Source organism: Bos grunniens, chromosome 12, assembly GCF_055505025.1.
Source record: "Bos grunniens cultivar Pamir isolate PY7600 chromosome 12, Bosgru_T2T1.0, whole genome shotgun sequence".
NCBI lineage: Eukaryota > Metazoa > Chordata > Mammalia > Artiodactyla > Bovidae > Bos > Bos grunniens.
Window position 1 is genome coordinate 76,068,729 of NC_141176.1, and position 18,745 is coordinate 76,087,473.

Consider the following 18,745-nt stretch of genomic DNA (forward strand, 5'->3'; position numbering starts at 1 on the left):
CACTTATACAAGTTCCCTGGTGTACAAGAACTGATCATTGACAGAAGTTTTTCTCATTCTGAGAATTCATAAGGTCCTTCATCAGATTTTTTTTTTGGCGGGGGTGGGGGGTGGGGTGGCATGGGTTGCAAACCCAAGAAATCTCTCCACTTAATGCTTTTGCCACATTCAAGGCAAATACACAAATTTTCACCCGTATGGCTTCTCTGATAGGTAATAAAGTCGCAGTTATGTTAAGAGGCTTTTTTCACAACTGTTGGGGTTTCTTTCCAGTGGGGCTTTCTGACGTCCAATGAGGCGTACATACTGTCTGAAGCACTGTTTCACAGGGCATTAAAAAAATATCATCCTCTGAATTCTCTTGGAATGATGAGAGGTGAGCATTGCTAAACAGCTTTCTCACATTCACTGAACTTGTAAGTTTCCCACCTGTATAAATCCTCTTGTGGGTGATCAGACATGAGCTTGGACTGAGGTTTTCCAAAAACTCAGGGCATTTGTAAGGTTTCTCACTGGAGTGATTGATACGGTTCTGTAAAGACAGCTCTCTGGTCAAACCATTTCTCAAGTTCCTACAACTGCAGATTTTCTGGTCCCCAATAAAGTCTGAGCTTTGAGGAAAGTCTGAGATTTGCTTTGAGTTCTCCATCTTAAATGAGTTCTCTTACATTGTAAATACATCTTTTTTTTTTTTTTATGGTATAATAACTTCTTGTCTGGTCAAGACATCTGTGAGGCTTCTGATACATGGGGAGGGCTGAGCTCAAGACGTTTCTCAGCCACATTACAGGTATATGGTTTTTCACGGAAGTGGATTGTCTGATGTTGAAGAAGGGCTGAGCTCTGATGAGAGCTTTTATCACAGACACTGTATTTATAATGCAGCTCCTCTGTCTGAGTTCTCATTTTCTGTTGGGCAGCGAAGTCCATGCCTAGGAGAAAGCCACTGTCACATGCAGACCACTGATGTGGTTTCTCTTCCATGTGAATTCTTTGATGCACAATAAAGTCTGAACTACAGCTGAAGCTCTCTACAGCTCTTCTCACATTTGCTACATTTATAAGGTTTCTCATAACTGTGGATCCTCTGATGTGAAATAAGATCTGAGCTTTGGATAAAGGTTTTCTCACACATATCACATCTATAAGGTTTCTCCCCAGTGTGGGTTCTCTTGCACATAATAAGAGCTAAGTTTTCACAAAAGTTTTGCTCACGTTCAAGGCACTTGTATATCTGATCATCTGTTTGAGTAATCTCATGCACATGAATAAAAATCTTTTTACCCTTCTGAGGGCATACATGATATATTTTCCTTTTTTGAGTTCTCTGATTATATCTCTCTTCTGAAGTGTACATTTTCTATGGCTCTCTCCTAGGGAGTTTTCCACTGGTCTTCCTGACCCATGATTTTCTTCATAGTCATTTTCTCGATAAGAACTTGAAAGATACATCTGTCTTAGGCTTTTCAGTCATGAGCAGTTCCTCTTTACAAGTTTCCAGCATCACATGCACTCGTTCGTTATGTGATATTTACAACCCATAATAAGAAAGACTCAAGACTGTCTTCCTTTTTGCTCCAAAAGGTCTCCAGTCCGTAGTTATTAACAATACTCAATTCTTCCCTCTCCTGGGAGGCTGACGAGAGCCAGGAGCATCCTTCTTTGTACAGCTCGGTGAGGGTAGCTGGGGCCAGGCCATCCAGTGTGCGATTTAAAGGCCAACAAGGCCAGCTAGCTTCCTGAGCCCTTTCAGCCTGGCTGGGAAGCATAGATTTGTGAGTCTTTTATTGTCAGTTATCTCAAACCCCTTATAGAAGTCGGTAGAAGATGAAAATTGCATCTAAGGGGAAAAAAAATCAACATCTACAGAAGGAAACAAAAGATTCTAGTGTGCAATAAACACCCCTTCCTTAAAGCCAATCTCATTTCTTTCTCAGACCTTCCCAGGAATTTTAAAAAGTCCAACTCAAGATACACACACAATTCCCCCAACTGATTGGATTTCAGGCCCATCTGATGGTCCACATCACTATGGGCAATGTTTCTGTACTTCTGTCACACAGGCACAGAAAGAATAATGGGTATATAGAAAATACCATACTGACCGAAAGTGACCCAAGTTCTGATGCCCCTCAAAATAAGTAGAATAATTATTTTTATATATTTCCCCTTTGGAGCACACCATTTGGGAAATTCTATCCAAAGTCTATGAATCCACATGAACAAATAAAAAAATTCTTAGATGAAATCTTACACTTGTGTGAAAATGGTGATTTTTCACAATTCAGAAAAATTATTTAGTTTGTAGAGAATGACAACCTACATCTGAAGGGAAAATTCCACTAGCCCAGTATTGTGCTGAGACAGCATTTAGGGCTAACCTTCTTGAACAAACACAGAAAGTAAGACTCTACACCTCACTCTCAATCTTAGTAAAAACTGGGATATACCAACAACATAAAAGGATGGTGGTGGGAATTAAATGAGGTAATTCACATAAAGTGCTAACCAGTTCATACATAACAAATAAAAACTCTAACTCCATCATTATCACCCTTCAGTGTGTTCTGGATGCCAGCAGTCAGGGGAGGACGGATAAGGTATTCAAAGCCTTATGGGCCCAAAGAATCTTAAGAATCTCATGAAGTTGGACTCCAAGAGGCAACTCACTCTAACCACTAGAACAGCTTAGCGTTAATCCAAGGACACATCAGAGCAGGTGCTATTTTTCCTTTAGTTTAGTTTAGTGAAGGTCGCTCAGTCGTGTCTGACTCTTTGTGACCCCATGGACTATACAGTCCATAGAATTCTCTAGGCCAGAATACTGGAGTGGGTAGCCTTTCCCTTCTCCAGGGGATCTTCCCAACCCAGGGATCAAATCCAGGTCTCCCACATTGCAGGTGGGTTCTTTACTAGCTGAACCACAAGGCCTAGATGTGGTAATGATATCACATGTACCAAAGGTATTGTGGTTTTTCTCTGGTCACAGTGAAAATTGCTTCTGAGGTCTATTTTGTTTAAAGATATGATTTTAAAATAATATTACCAGTATACTTCATGACTACTACAACTTTTGTCCTCTCTGTATTATCTACTCAATTCTAGGCCTTCCAAAGATTGATAACCTTAGGGATATGGCAGCAAGTAACATTTTTGAGATGTTTCTTTTCTTATTCCATATCTTCTTTCTCTTTCCAGTTGTCCTTTTTATTGGTTCAGACTTACTGTTTTGAAACTCCTGGGCATTTATGGGCAACTAAGGGGGAGAGTGGTGGACTTCTGAATCAACAAAACCAAACCAGATTATTCAATATAGTCCAACAGAAGACCAATTTCACATTTTGTATTTTATGCACCATGAATTGGCATATTGATACCAATGGAAGTACAAAATCTAGATTTTGTAAACTTGTGAATCTCAGGAAATTCAACTGTGTCCACTTCAGGTTGGCATTCTTGGTGCAGGTAAGTAGCCTGGTTAGGACGTCAGGATGACTAAGGTAGACAACAGGTCACCACCACCTATGGGAGGAAGTCTCATGAGCACCTTTCATCCTCTGAAAGGATTCTGTGCTATGAGCAGCTGTTTATGACAAGCCACACTGGCATCTAAATGAATTGTACATGAAGTATATATATATTTTTTTAAAAAAGCAAAGCAAACAATGTTTGTGGAAATGCTAATGGTTTTATTTAAAAACATCCCCAACCAAAAACTTTGAAAAATAAGACCTTGCTTTATTGCTAGAGGCCATGACAAGTTTTCTCATTACACATAAGTTCCACAATTCTCTAAATCTAGCCAACAAGCAAAGAAGTGATGGTTACCAAACACACCCAAATACCAATAACAGATGACATTTCATAAGGCTTATCAGGAATCCCATGTCTCAAGTATTTCACAGGCTTCATTTAATCTCATTCTCACATCAATATAAGTAGGAGGGATTACCTTCTTCATTTACAAAGTGGGAAACTTTGCAATGATGCTCAGAGAGGTTTATTGACTTGCCCAAATTCAGATAATTCTTTCATTTTGACCTCAAGACTGTTCTTTTAATTTCTTCCTGACACTGTATCACATATAGAGGTAAAATTCACATTTAAAAAATTAATATCTAAATATACTCCTCTTTTATATATTTTCCCTTCTGTCTGCATTTTCTAATTTTGTTGGGTTTCTTGGGGTCGTATCTGGTCTCTCTCATGAGGGGACCAGTTCTAGATTCCCAGCTAGTTAGGTAATAACAGCCTGCTCAGTTCAGAGAGCAGACTGATTCTTAAAGTGCTCACTAATAGAAGACACTAAAGTGTCAGTTTAAGAACTGTACTTTAAAAAATAAAAATATTTCTTTATAAGAAAGATGAGTTCTAATCCCAAAAAGCAAAATGACTTGGGGCGGGGGCACAAAAAATCTAATTTAAAAAAATACATAAACTCCAAGGACACAAAATTAGGCTGAGTAGTTTAAATGATTAACATGTGTATTTGGATGATGGTAAAAATGTTAAAATTTCACCAGGAAGTTTCTCCATATAGAGTTAACACTGTATACTAATACTGCAGACTTTAACATAGTCCTTTCTCAAGCACAGTTTGAAATAAATACAAGGATCTGTTTGCCTCCTTGGCATTTAATTTCCAAACTGCTTACAGTTCTATAGGAATTCCTAGGTATCTACCTACATGTAACTTTAAACTTAATTCCAAGGGATTTTGTTCCTGATAGTCTGTTTGAAGTGTGTGCCAAAGAACGTTTTCTATAAACAGCAGTAAAATATATATTCTCCTTATTTTATGCAAATAAATATCCATACTTTGGCTCACTCCATTCGTACATGGGCTGCAAGGGGCTGGAGCAGCTGTGAATAGATATCCCATGTCCAAGGTCAGGAGTAGCAGCTGCACTTCACTGGACCAGCCATACGGAGATACCCACATCCAAGGTCAGAGAAACCCCAGTAGGCACTGGAGCAGCTGTGAGGAGATACCCCCACATTCAAGGGCAAAGGATGGTAGGAGGGGTGAATTCACGCTTAGAATTAAACCGCATTCCCGCCAGAGATGCTCAGAGGGCTGAAACAAACCTTGTGAGCACCAGGACCCAGGGACCTCACAGAGACTGAGAAAGAACTGTGTTTGAGTGTCTCCTGTGGAGGTACGGGTTGGCAGTCATCCCCTGGCAGGGACAGGGGTTCTGGGTGTTGCTGCTGCTAAGTCACTTCAGTCGTGTCCAACTCTGTATGACCCCATAGACGTCAGCCCATGAGGCTCCCCCGCCCCTGGGATTCTCCAGGCAAGAACACTGGAGTGGGTTGCCATTTCCTCTCCAATGCAGGAAAGTGAAAAGTGAGAGTGAAGTCGCTCAGTCGTGTCCCACTCTTAGCGACCCCATGGACTGCAGCCCACCAAGCTCCTTCGTCCATGGGATTTTCCAGGCGAGAGTACTGGAGTGGGTTGCCATTGCCTTGGTATGGCATAAATCCTCTTGTGGGAGGTCGCCATTAACCCCACTATAGAGCTGCCAGAACTTACACAGGACTGGGAAATAGACTCTTGGAGGGCACAACAGAACCTTGTGCACAAGGACCCAGGAGAAAGGAACAGTGACCCCACAGAACACTGTCCCAGACTTTCCTGTGGGTGTCTGAGAGTCTCCAGAGAAAAGTGTGGGTCGGTGGTGGCCTGCTGCAGGGTTCGGCGCATGGACTGTAGCAGTATATGCATGGGACCTTTTGAGGGAAGTCACTATTATCTTCATTACCTCCACCATAGTTTTGCCCCAGGGAAATAGCAGGGAGGGAAACAGCTCAACCCATTGACAGAAAATTGGATTACAGATTTATTGAGCATGGCCCCACCCATTAGAACAAGACCCAGTATCCCCTCAGACATACTATCCCATCAGGAAGCTTCCATAAGCCTCTTATCCTTCTCCATCAGAGGGCAGACAGACTGAAACCCACAATCACAGAAAACTAACCAATCTAATCACAAGGATGACAGCCTTATCTAACTTAATGAAACTATGAGCCATGTTCTGTAGGGCCACCCAAGACGGGCAGGTCATGGTGGAGAGTTCTGACAAAATATGTTCCACTGGAGAAGGGAATGGCAAATCACTTCAGTATTCTTGCCTGGAGAACCCCATGATCAGTATTAAAAGGCAAAAAGGACACTGAAAGTTGAACTCACCAGGTGGGAAGGTGCCCAATATGCTACTGGAGATCAGTGGAGAAATAACTCCAGAAAGAATGAAGAGACAGAGCTAAAGCAAAAATAACACCCAGTTGTGGATGTGACTGGTGATAGAAGCAAGCTGCAATGCTGTAAAGATGAATATTGCATAGGAACCTGGAATGTTAGGTCTATGAATCAAGACAAATGAAAAATGATCAAACAGGAGATGGCAAGAGTGAATGTAGACATTTTAGGATCAGTGAAGTAAAATGGACTAGAATGGGTGAATTTAACTCAGATGACAATTATATCTACTACTGTGGGCAAGAATCCCTTGGAAGAAATTGAGTAGCCATCATAGTCAACAAAAGAGTCTGAAACGCAGTACTTGGGTGCAATCTAAAAAATGACACAATGATCTCTGTTCATTTCCAAGGCAAACCACTCAATATCAAGTAATCCAACTATATGTCCCAATCAGTAATGCTGAAGAAGCTGAACTTGAATGGTTATATGAAGACCTACAAGACCTTCTAGAACTAACACCCAAAAAAGATGTCCTTTTCATTATAGGGGACTGGAATGCAAAAGTAGGAAGTCAAGAAACACCTGGAGTAACAGGCAAATTTGGCCTTGGAGGACAGAATGAAGCAGGGCAAAGGCTAATAGAGTTTTGCTAAGAGAACACACTGATCATAGCAAACACCCTCTTCCAACAACACAAGAGAAGACACCACACATAGACATCATCAGAGTGTCAACACCAAAATCAAACTGATTATATTCTTTGCATCCAAAGATGGAGAAGCTCTATACAGTCAGCAAAAACAAGACTGGGAGCTGACTGTGGCTCAGATCATGAACTCCTTATTGCCAAATTCAGGCTGAAATTAAAGGAAGCAGGGAAAACCACTAGACAATTCAGGTATGACATAAATCAATTCCCTTATGATTATACAGTGGAAGTGAGAAATAGATTTAAGGGACTAGATCTAATAGACAGAGTGCCTGATGAACTATGAACTATGAACAGTTCATGACATTGTACAGGAGACAGGGATCAGGACCATCCTGAAGAAAAAGAAATGCAAAATGGTAGTCTGAGGAGGCCTTACAAATAGCTGTGAAAAGACAAGAAGCCAAAAGCAAAGGAGAAAAGGAAAGATATACCCATTTGAATCTAGAGTTCCAAAGAATAGCAAGGAGAGATAAGAAAGCCTTCCTCGGTGGTCAGTGCAAAGAAATAGAGGAAAACAACAGAATGGGAAAGACTAGGGATCTCTTCAAGAAAATTAGAGATACTAAAGGAACATTTCATGCAAAGATGGGCTCAATAAAGGACAGAAATGGTATGGACCTAACAGAAGCAGAAGATATTAAGAAGAGGTGGCAAGAATACACAGAAGAACTGTACAAAAAAGATCTTCATGACCCAGATAATCACAATGGTGTGATCACTTACCTAGAGCCAGACATCCTGGAATGTGAAGTCACGTGGGCCTTAGGAAGCATCACTATGAACAAAGCTAGTGGAGCTGATGGGATTCGAGTTGAGCTGTTTCAAATCCTGAAAGATGATGCTGTGAAAGTGCTGCACTCAATATGCCAGCAAATCTGGAAAACTCAGCAGTGGCCACAGGACTGGAAAAGGTCAGTTTTCATTCCAATCCCAAAGAAAAGCAATGCCAAAGAATGCTCAAACTACCACACAATTGCACTCATCTCAAATGCTAATAAAGTAATGCTCAAAATTCTGCAAGCCAGGCTTCAGCAATATGTGAACCGTGAACTTCCAGATGTTCAAGCTGGTTTTAGAAAAGGCAGAGGAACCAAAGATTAAATTGCCAAAATCTGCTGGGTCATTGAAAAAGCAAGATAGTTTCAGGAAAACATCTATTACTGCTTTATTGACTATGCCAAAGCCTTTGACTGTATGGCTCACAATAAACTGTGGAAAATTCTTCAGTAATTGCGAATACCAGACCAGCTGACCTGCCTCCTGAGAAATCTGTATGCAGGTCAGGAAGCAACAGTTAGAACTGGACATGGAACAACAGACTGGTTCCAAACAGGAAAAGACTATATATTGTCACCCTGCTTATTTAACTTATATGCAGAGTACATCAGGAGAAACTCTGGGCTGGATGAAGCACAAGCTGGAATCAAGATGGCTGGGAGAAATATCAATAACCTCATATATGAAGATGACACCACCCTTATTGCAGAAAGTGAAGAAGAGCTAAAGAGCCTGTTGATGAAAGTGAATGAGGAGAGTGAAAAAGTTGGCTTAAAGCTCAACATTCATAAAACTAAGATCATGGCATCTGGTCCCATCACTTCATGACGAATAGATGGAGAAACAGTGGAAAGAGTGGCATACTATATTTTTGCGGGCCCTAAAATCATTTCAGATAGTGATTGCAGCCATGAAATAAAACAACACTTACTCCTTGGAAGAAAAGTTTTGACCAACCTAGACAGCATATTAAAAAGCAGAGAAATTACATTGCCAACAAATGTCCATCTAGTCAAGGCTATGGTTTTTCCAGTAGTCATGTATGGATGTGAGATTTGGACTACAAAGAAGCTGAGAACTGAAGAATTGATGCTTTTGAACTGTGGTGTTGGAGAAGACTTTTGATAGTCTCTTGGACTGCAAGGAGATCCAACCAGTCCATCCTAAAGGAGATCAGTCCTGGGTGTTCATTGGAAGGTCTATTGTTGAAGGTGAACCTCCAATACTTTGGCCTCCTGATGCAAAGAGCTGACTCATTTGAAAAGACCCTGATGGTGGGAAAGATTGAGGGTGGGAACAGAACGCGAGGACAGAGGATGAGATGGCTGGATGGCATCACTGCCTCAATGCACAAGAGTTTGGGTAAACTCTGAGAGTTGGTGATGGACAGTGAGGCCTGGAGTGCTGAGGTTCATGGGGTTGCAATGTGTTGGACATGACTGAGAGACTGAACTGAACTGAATTAAAAAACAGAATCAGGATCATTGAGACTACTAACACCTCAAAAGAATTTCTGAGATTTTCATTCTGCAATTTGACTCTTAAGAAGTCTGTTTCAAGTTGTGGTAAGTACAAATCATCCATTTCCTTGTGAGACAAGATTTCCTTGTGAGTTAAGAGGCAAGAGGATGACTAGTTTTAGTCAGTAGTTTATGGATGTGGGTGTAGGAGAGATTATAAAAGATAATAACTTGTCAGTGAAATTACTATCACATAGATTGTGCTGCTGGCTAAGCAAGATTCTTGTGGAGGCAATAAAACTCTGAACAGACTACTGAAATTCTGAAAGGATTAAGAAATACAATGTAATTCCTATCCAAAGATACCCATTACCCTTCAATTACAGGATGAACAGAAGCAAAAGAAAACATTGAAGGCTTTTAAAGGTAAGCTCTTAATCATAACAATCAGAGCCTTTAACTGTGTGGATCACAATAAACTGTGGAAAATTTTGAAAGAGATGGGAATATAAGACCACCTGACCTGCCTCTTGAGAAACCTATATGCAGGTCAGGAAGCAACAGTTGGAACTGGACATGGAACAACAGACTGGTTCCAAATAGGAAAAGGAATACATCAAGGCTGGATATTGTCACCCTGCTTATTTAACTTATATGCAGAGGACATCATGAGAAACGCTGGGCTGGAAGAAGCACAGGCTGGAATCAAGATTGCTGGGAGAAATATCATTAACCTCAGATATGCAGATGACACCACCCTTATGGCAGAAAGTGAAGAGGAACTAAAAAGCTTCTTGATGAAAGTGAAAAAGGAGAGTGAAAAAGTTGGGTTAAAGCTCAACACTCAGAAAACTAAGATCATGGCCTCTGGTTCCATCACTTCATGGGAAATAGATGGGGAAACAGTGGAAACAGTGGCAGACTTTATTTTTTTGGGCTCCAAAATCGCTACAGATGGTGACTGCAGCCATGAAATTAAAAGACGCTTACTCCTTGGAAGGAAAGTTATGACCAACCTAGATAGCATATTCAAAAGCAGAGATATTACTTTGCCAACAAAAGTCCATCTAGAGAAGGCTATGGCTTTTCCAGTGGTCATGTATGGATGTGAGAGTTGGACTGTGAAGAAAGCTGAGCACCAAAGAATTGATGCTTTTTAACTGTGGTGAAGACTCTTGAAGGTCCCCTGGACTGCAAGGAGATCCAACCAGTGCATTCTAAAGGAGATCGGTCCTGGGTGTTCATTAGAAGGACTGATGCTAAGGCTGAAACTCCAATACTTTGGCCAGCTCATGCAAAGTGTTTACTCATTGGAAAAGACTCTGATGCTGGGAGGGATTGGGGGCAGGAGGAGAAGGGAACAACAAAGGATGAGATGGCTGGATGGCATCACTGACTTGATGGACATGAGTTTGAGTGAACTCCAGGAGTTTGTGATGGACAGGGAGGCCTGGCGTGCTGCAATTCATGGGCTTGCAAAGAGTTGGACACGACTGAGTGACTGAACTGAACTGAACCTAGAGTCAGTATTTGGTCTGCATGTAAGCTTATATGGTATCCTTCATGTCTCAAGAAATTCAGAGATCAGCTCTGGTTCCAAGATCCTTGTTTTATCACCTCTGTTTACTTTGATCTCACCCACCTTGGTTAACTCTGTTAAGTCAGAACATTATAAAACATTGGGGTGTCTTATCTGTATGATGAGATCTATACAAACCTTAAGACTAAGATTTTCTAAGCTTGTCCTTTCTTTGGGATACATTAACCACACTCTTAACCACTCATTTGGCTGCCTTATAGCTTTTCACAACCACACCAACTCTGGGACCTGTATATTCTTCAGTCAGCTCACAACTGAGAGTCACAGCTAACTCCACTGAAGAGTTAAAGGTGGGGGTTAATTTATAGTCTGTTAACCAGCACAACAGAAAGCATTAGGGAAACATGGTGCACTTCCTCCTTCGTGTTCAGTATATCTCATTGATCAGTAGCTTCCTTTCTACCATTGGTCAGGATTCAAGTTTATTATAAAATTCAAGACTGGATGCATTTATTTGCTAATTTTACAAAGCATAGCTTAATAATAGCACAGATAACTCTACTAATATTCTGTGGTAATCTATACGAGAAAAGAGTCTAAAATAAGAATGAATATATGTATAATTGAATCACTTTGCTGTACACCTGAAACTAACACAACATTGTAAATCAACTGTACTCCAATAAAATTAAAATTTTTTGAATAAAAGTTTTTTTAAAAAAGCTAAAATTCAAAGGTATTCAGATTCATCTTATAATTTAAAAATCCAGCATATATAAGAATGGAAATAAGAAAAAAAGTAGACCTGAATGAAATTAAAAAAAAAAAAAAAAAAAAAACGACAACAACTTCTAAGTAGAAACCTCAATAGGCACAAAGCCTGGTTCTTTGAAATCACCATGAAATATTAAAGAAAAAAAAAAGAAGGGAAAATTTACCATACAACATACTAATGAGTTGAACATAATAATATAAAAAAAGATAATACTCCACAATCAGACTTGGCTAGGCAAGTCCAAAATCCTCAGGGCTGGCTTGTTACAAAGAACAGGCTGGAATTCTTGGGCAGGATGCTGTTATCCTCAGAAAGAATTTCTTATTTTCTTCAGGGAAGCCATAGCTCTTAGAGCATTTCAATTAATGGAACTGTGTCCATGGAACTATCCAGGATAATCACACTTAAAATTAACTGATTATGGACTTTAATCACATCTACAAAATACCTACAGAGCAACATACAGATCATTTATGAATAACTGGGGAATGTAGTTTGGTCAAGTTGACACATTAAAGTGACCACCACAAAATGGAAACTTTTCCCATGTCTTCTCATGAGTACTGCATAATTCTGATACCAAAAGCTGACAAAATATTTTAAGAAAAGCAAATTACAGACCAATATCCTTCATGAACAACAGATACCAAAATTCTTGACAAAATGTTAACAAGCTAATGATGTATAAAATGAGGTTACATTTTGATCAAGTAAAGATTATTCAAGGAATGCAAGTTTAACCTTCAAATACCAGTCACTATAATTCACATTAAAAGAGTTAAACAATTATATGATTATCTGAAGAGATGTAGAAAAAGTATTTGTCCAAATTCAACATCTTTTTTTCATTAAAAAAAAATAAGTACAATTCTTAGCAATGAAGAAATTAAAGGAAATGCTTTCAAACTGATAATAGGTATCTACCTTAAAAACTGTAGTTAATATCATTTGTAATGAAGAAATACTGATTTTGCCCTAAGCATACAAGAGTGTGTTATTTAATTACTTCTATTAAACATTGTACTAGAAGGTCTAGCCACAACAATAAGTCAAGAAAAGCAAATAAAACTCATAAATACTGGAAATGAAGAAACAAAACTGTCATTATTTACCACTGACATGATTGTATGTGTACAAAATTCTACAGAATTTAAAAAAAAAGTAATGAACTCCAGGCAATGCAAAATGAATTCATAAATAAATCAACTGTATTTCTACAGACTAGCAACAAGCAGTTGAATAATAGTATTAAAAAAAAAAAAATCTAATAGAACTTCCCTGGTGGTCCAAGTGGATAAGAATCTACCTGCCAAAGCAGGGCACATGGATTCAGTCCCTGGTTCTGGAAGAGTACACATAACAAGCAGCAACTAACTCCATGGCCACAACTACTGAGCCCGTGCTTTAGAACCAAAGTACTGCAACTACTGAACCTGCACACTACAGCTACTGAAGACCATGTGCCCTAGAGCCCATGCTCTGCAATAAGAAAAACTACCACAATGAGAAGCCCATGCACAGTAACTACAGAAAGCCCATGCATAGCAACAAAGACCCAGCACAGTCAAAAATAATTAATTAAAAAAACAATCCAATAACACAGTGAAAAAGCTAATATGTATGAATAAATTTAATCAGAGAAGTGTAAGATGTTGATATTAAAAATTACAAAGCATTTATGAAATTAAACAATACCTAGATAAGTGGAGAAAGATACCATATTCACAGTTGCAGACTCAAGACTGTTAAGACTTAGATTCCTTAAATCTGCCTGCAATGCAGGAGACCCCAGTTCAATTCCTGTGTTGGGAAGATCCACTGGAGAAGGGATCCACTTCAGTGGATACCCACTACCCACTCCAGTATCCTTGAGCTTCCCTTGTGGCTCAGTTGGTAAAGAATCCGCCTGCAATGTGGGAGACCTGGGTTTGATCCCTGGGTTGGGAAGATCTTCTGGAGAAGGGAAAGGCTACCCACTGTAGTATTCTGGCCTGGAATATAGTCCATGGGTTGCAAAGAGTCAGACATGACTGAGCAACTTTCACTTTCAGATTCCTCAAATAATCTACAGTTAAAAGGAAATATTAATAAAACTATCAATTTGCTTTTATGAAAAAAGAAATTGAAAGGTTTCTAAAATTTACACAGAAAAGAATCCAGGATGATTGAAATAATCTTGACAAAGGAGTACAAAGTTAGAGGATTTAGTCTATGTACTTCATCTTTTATGAAAATGCACAATAACCAAAACTGCGGAATTGATATAAGAATAAATAGATTAGTGGAACAAAATATACAGACACAGACTTCATTAAATAGATTCAAAGGATTTATAATCAAAATGCCAGTTCAATACAAAAAAGTTTTTTAACAAATGTGGCCAGGATAACTGGAAAAAATAAACCTCAACCACTAACTAGTCTTTCACACACAAAAGTTAGTGTAAGGTACATCAATCTCTAAAAAGGTAAAATAATAGGAAAGCTAGGGCTGAAAATCAGTGAGACTAGAATTTTCTCTCCTCATTCATAAAAATGTCTCCTACTGAAATCAGGTAGCATCTATCACTGTCCCTCCATCAGTTCAGTTCAGTTTAGTCGCTAGGTCATGTCCAACCTTTTGCCACCTCATGAATCGCAGCACGCCAGACCTCCCTGTCCATCACCAACTCCCGGAGTTTACTCAAACTCATGTCCATTGAGTCGGTGATGCCATCCAGCCATCTCATCCTCTGTCGTCCTCTTCTCCTCCTGCCCCCAATCCCTCCCAGCATCAGGGTCTTTTCCAATGAATCAGCTCTTCACATAAGGTGGCCAAAGTATTGGAGTTTCAGCTTTAGCATCAGTACTTCCAATGAACACCCAGGACTGATCTCCTTCAGAATGGACTGGTTGGATCTCCTTGCAGTCCAAGGGACTCTCAAGAGTCTTCTCCAACACCACAGTTCAAAAGCATCAATTCTTTGGCTCTCAGCTTTCTTCACAGTTCAACTCTCACATCCATACATGACCACTGGAAAAACCATGTCCCTCCATATGTCATGTGAAAATATGTGATGAATTCTGATTATGGCTGGTAACTAACCATGTGCTAAGCACACAGTGGATACCCAACCTTGAGCTAGCTTACCATAGCAAAGAAACAGAAATGTTCACAAAATCTTTTTTTTTTTTTTTTTTTCAAGATTTTTTTCTCTTCGGGCCTCGGCCCGGGCGGCGCCACCAAGACGCACCGCCGGTGGCTCCGAGCCCCGGAGAGAGTCAAAATGCGGAGTGAGTCCCTGGGTACAGCGGAAAGTACTGAGGTACCCGGGCCCAGAGGCCAGAACGACCCGAGGAGCGGACCACAAAATCTTTTCAAAGTAATTCATAATCACTGTCAAAATGTGACACTGTTTTTAGGGAAAGATTGTTTCTGGGGATAAATTAAGCAGCTAATCCCAGCAGGGCACATTTATAAAGCAAGTTTGCAGAAAAGAAAAAAAATCTTTTTTTTTTTTTTTTTTTCTTCTTCTTTTTTTGCAATTAAAGTTCTCTGAGTCTCAGGTTAATTCTCATTGGTAAGCTAAAGAAGCCTTTGTTCATAGGCTGTTTGCATTTCAAAGTTCATTGCTGCATTTCTGCGTGCAGCTTTTGATAAATTCCTTTCATTCCCAAAATTAACACTTGGAAAGAAAACGAAAGTTCCCCACAGCCTTAATAACCAAAAAACAAATAGAATTAAACAACAGAATAAAACACCCCATACAAGCAACAATACTGAATGAGGAGATGAGAATTGAGATGACCCAACAACATTTTTTGGAACCTCAAGTTCGCAGACAAAACAAAGGCTGAATAAAAGGTATGTCTGTGAGTATTTCTTTTCTTTTTTTTCCCCTTAAGAAACCTTAAGACAGAGCAATCAACGCATGAAAAGAAAACTGCAAACCAAAAACAAACAAGACATTTTCTGAGATAACTTTGATCCCATAGTCAAATTACTGGCTTAAAGCCTTTGTATCTTCAATAACTGCTCTTTATTGTCCTTATTGGGCTTCTCAGGTGGCTCAGTGGTAAAGAATCTACCTGACAATGCAGGAGATGTGGGTTTAATCCCTGGGTCAGGAAGATCCCCTAGAGAAGGAAATGGCTACCCAGTCCAATACTCTTGCCTGGGAAATCCTATGGACAGAGGAGCCTGGCAGGCTACAGTCTATGGGGTCACAAAATAGTCAGACAAGACTTAGAGATTAAACAACAGCATTATCCTAGTTAAAGTATTATTTTCACCTTATTTTTTACCAATCTTTTCTTTTTAAGTAACCACACCTGGCCTTATCCAAATAAAATGATGCAGTAAATATTAGTCCTCTGTGGTAATACAATGCATAATTTAGTTCATCTAGGCTATCTTTCCATGAGAGGTGATTATTTCTATATTATGAAATGCACTCATAGTAAAGGGATCCATGCCAGATACCTAAAAGGCAGAGGGAGAACCACTGACCAAGCAAGTCACTTCTTCAGACCAACCTTGATATGACTGTGTAGGCACTCCTGCACCAGTGTTACTCATGTTAACTCAGCCTCTCAATCACAGCCACACATTTCTTTTACAAACATGGCCTTTACTGAAGATGACAGAACACATCGCCAGACTGAAAGGCCCACCCTCAGTCCCTGTGAAAAATCCTTGAGAAACAGGCACTCTGCTCTTCCTGTGAGAACTCTGACAGGACTGGTATGTTACCTGGATGTAATCTTGAAATATCAGGGGCAGTGAGTCATCCATATGTCCTTGGAGAAACGATTTAAAAGTCTTCCTGCAAGAACAGGACACAAGAAATAAGTCAGATAGGAACTCTAAGAGAAACAATTCACTAACAAATAAAAACAATATTCTTAAAGGATATGTTGTTAGGGACTTTCCTGATGGTACAGTAGATAAAAATCTGCCTGCCAGTGCAGAGGACATGGGTTTGATCCTTAGGCTTGGAATATCCCATGCAGGAGGAAATGGCAACCCACTCCAGTATTCTTTCCTGTGAAATCCTATGAACTCAGGAGCATGGCAGGCTACAGTCCATGTGGTCACAAAAGAGTCAGACACAACTTAGCAACTAACCAAGTTTAATATATTACAGATTCACATGAAATAAGCTGACATCCATGGTAAAAAGAAAAACCAAATAGGGTGATATCTAAAGACAAATAAAAATTCTACCAAATGGCAGTGGGCAGAGGGTTGAAACTGAGTCCTGATTTTTAAAAGAATCGGGGAAATCTTGTGGCAGCATCAGCAAGGGCTGGTGAATTTCAGAATATTCCCTCTTTTTAGATTCATCTTACCTAAGACTCACTAGTGCTAAATTGGTAATAAACAGTTGCAAAATACTTAAGTTAATCATAATTGTTACATAAATTTTGCTTTAGTTATCAATATTAATTTTGCTAAGTGATCAGTCAGTTCAGTCACTTGGAAGTGTCCAACTCATTGTGACCCCATGGACTGTAGCACACAAGGCTTCCCTGTCCATCACCAACTCCTGGAGTTGACTCAAACTCATGTCAATCAAGTCGGTGTTGCCATCCAACTATTTCATCCTCTGTCGTTGCCTTCTCCTCTCACCTTCAATTTTTCCCACCATCAGGGTCTTTTCTAATGAGTCAGTTCTTCACATCAGGTGGCCAAAGTTTTGGAACTTCAGCTTCAGCATCAGTCTCTCCAATGAATATTCAGGATAGATTTTTTTAAGGATTCACTGGTTGGATCTCCTTGCAGCCCATGGGACTCTCAAGAGTCTTCTCCAACACTACAGTTCAAAATCATCAATTCTTCAGTGCTCAGCTTTCTATATAGTCCAACTCTCACATCCATACATGACTACTGGAAAAACCGTAGCTTTGACTAGATGGATCATTGCTGGCAAAGTAATGTCTCTGCTTTTTAATATGGTGTCTAGTTTGCTCATAGCTTTTCTTCCAAGAAGCAAGCATCTTTTAATTTCATGGAAGGGGTCACCATCTGTGGTGATTTTGGAGCCAAAAAAATAGTCTCTCACTGTTTTCCTTGTTTCCCCATCTATTTACCATGAAGTGATGGGACTGGATGCCATGATCTTAGTTTTCTGAATGTTGAGTTTTAAGCCAACATTTTCACTCTCATATATCACTTTCCTTTTTTTCCCTTAGAATAGCATATTTATTTATTTATTTAATATAAATTTATTTAATTGGAAGCTAATTACTTCACAATATTGTAGTGGTTTTGCCATTAATTGACATGAATCCACCACGGGTGTACATGTGTTCCCCTTCCTGAACCCCCGTCCCACCTCCCTCCCCATCCCATCCCTCTGGGTCATCCCAGTGCACCAACCCCGAGCACCCTGTCTCATGCATCGAACCTGGACTGACGATTCATTTCACATATGATAATACACATGTTTCAATGCTATTCTCCCAAATCATCCCACCCTCACCCTCTCCCACAGAGTCCAAAGACTGTTCTATACATCTGTGTCTCTTTTGCTGTCTCACATATAGGGTTATCATTACCATCTTTCTTTTTTATATATATATATATTTTTATTATTATTATTATTTTAAATTTTTGCCAAATATCAAAATGAATCCACCACCGGTATACATGTGTTCCCCATCCTGAACCCTCCTCCCTCCTCCCTCCCCATACCATCCCTCTGGGTCGTCCCAGTGCACCAGCCCCAAGCATCCAGTATCGTGCATTGAACCTGGACTGGCATCTTGTTTCATACATGATATTCCACATGTCTCAATGCCATTCTCCCAAATCTTCTCACCTTCTCCCTCTCCCACAGAGTCCATAAGACTGTTCTATACATCAGTGTCTCTTTTGCTGTCTCGTATACAGGGTTATCGTTACCATCTTTCTAAATTCCATATATATGTGTTAATATACTGTATTGGCGTTTTTCTTGCTGACTTACTTCACTCTGTCTAATAGGCTTCAGCTTCATCCACCTCATTAGAACTGATTCAAATGTATTCTTTTTAATGGCTGAGTAATATTCCATTGTGTATATGTACCACAACTTTCTTATCCATTCTTCTGCCAATGGACATCTAGGTTGCTTCCATGTCCTGGCTATTATAAACAGTGCTGCGATGAACATTGGGGTACACGTGTCTCTTTCAATTTTTGTTTCCTTGGTGTGTATTCCCAGTAGTGGGATTTCTGGGTCATAAGGCAGTTCTATTTCCAGTTTTTTAAGGAATCTCCACACTGTCCTCCATAGGGGCTATACTAGTTT

The 18,745-nt window shown here is 39.7% G+C and overlaps 1 pseudogene; it reads right to left on the reverse strand.

Moving 5' to 3' along the window:
• The window catches only part of LOC147361927 (ATP-binding cassette sub-family C member 4-like), a 67,541-nt pseudogene that overhangs the window by 23,866 nt on the left and 24,930 nt on the right, over positions 1-18,745 (reverse strand).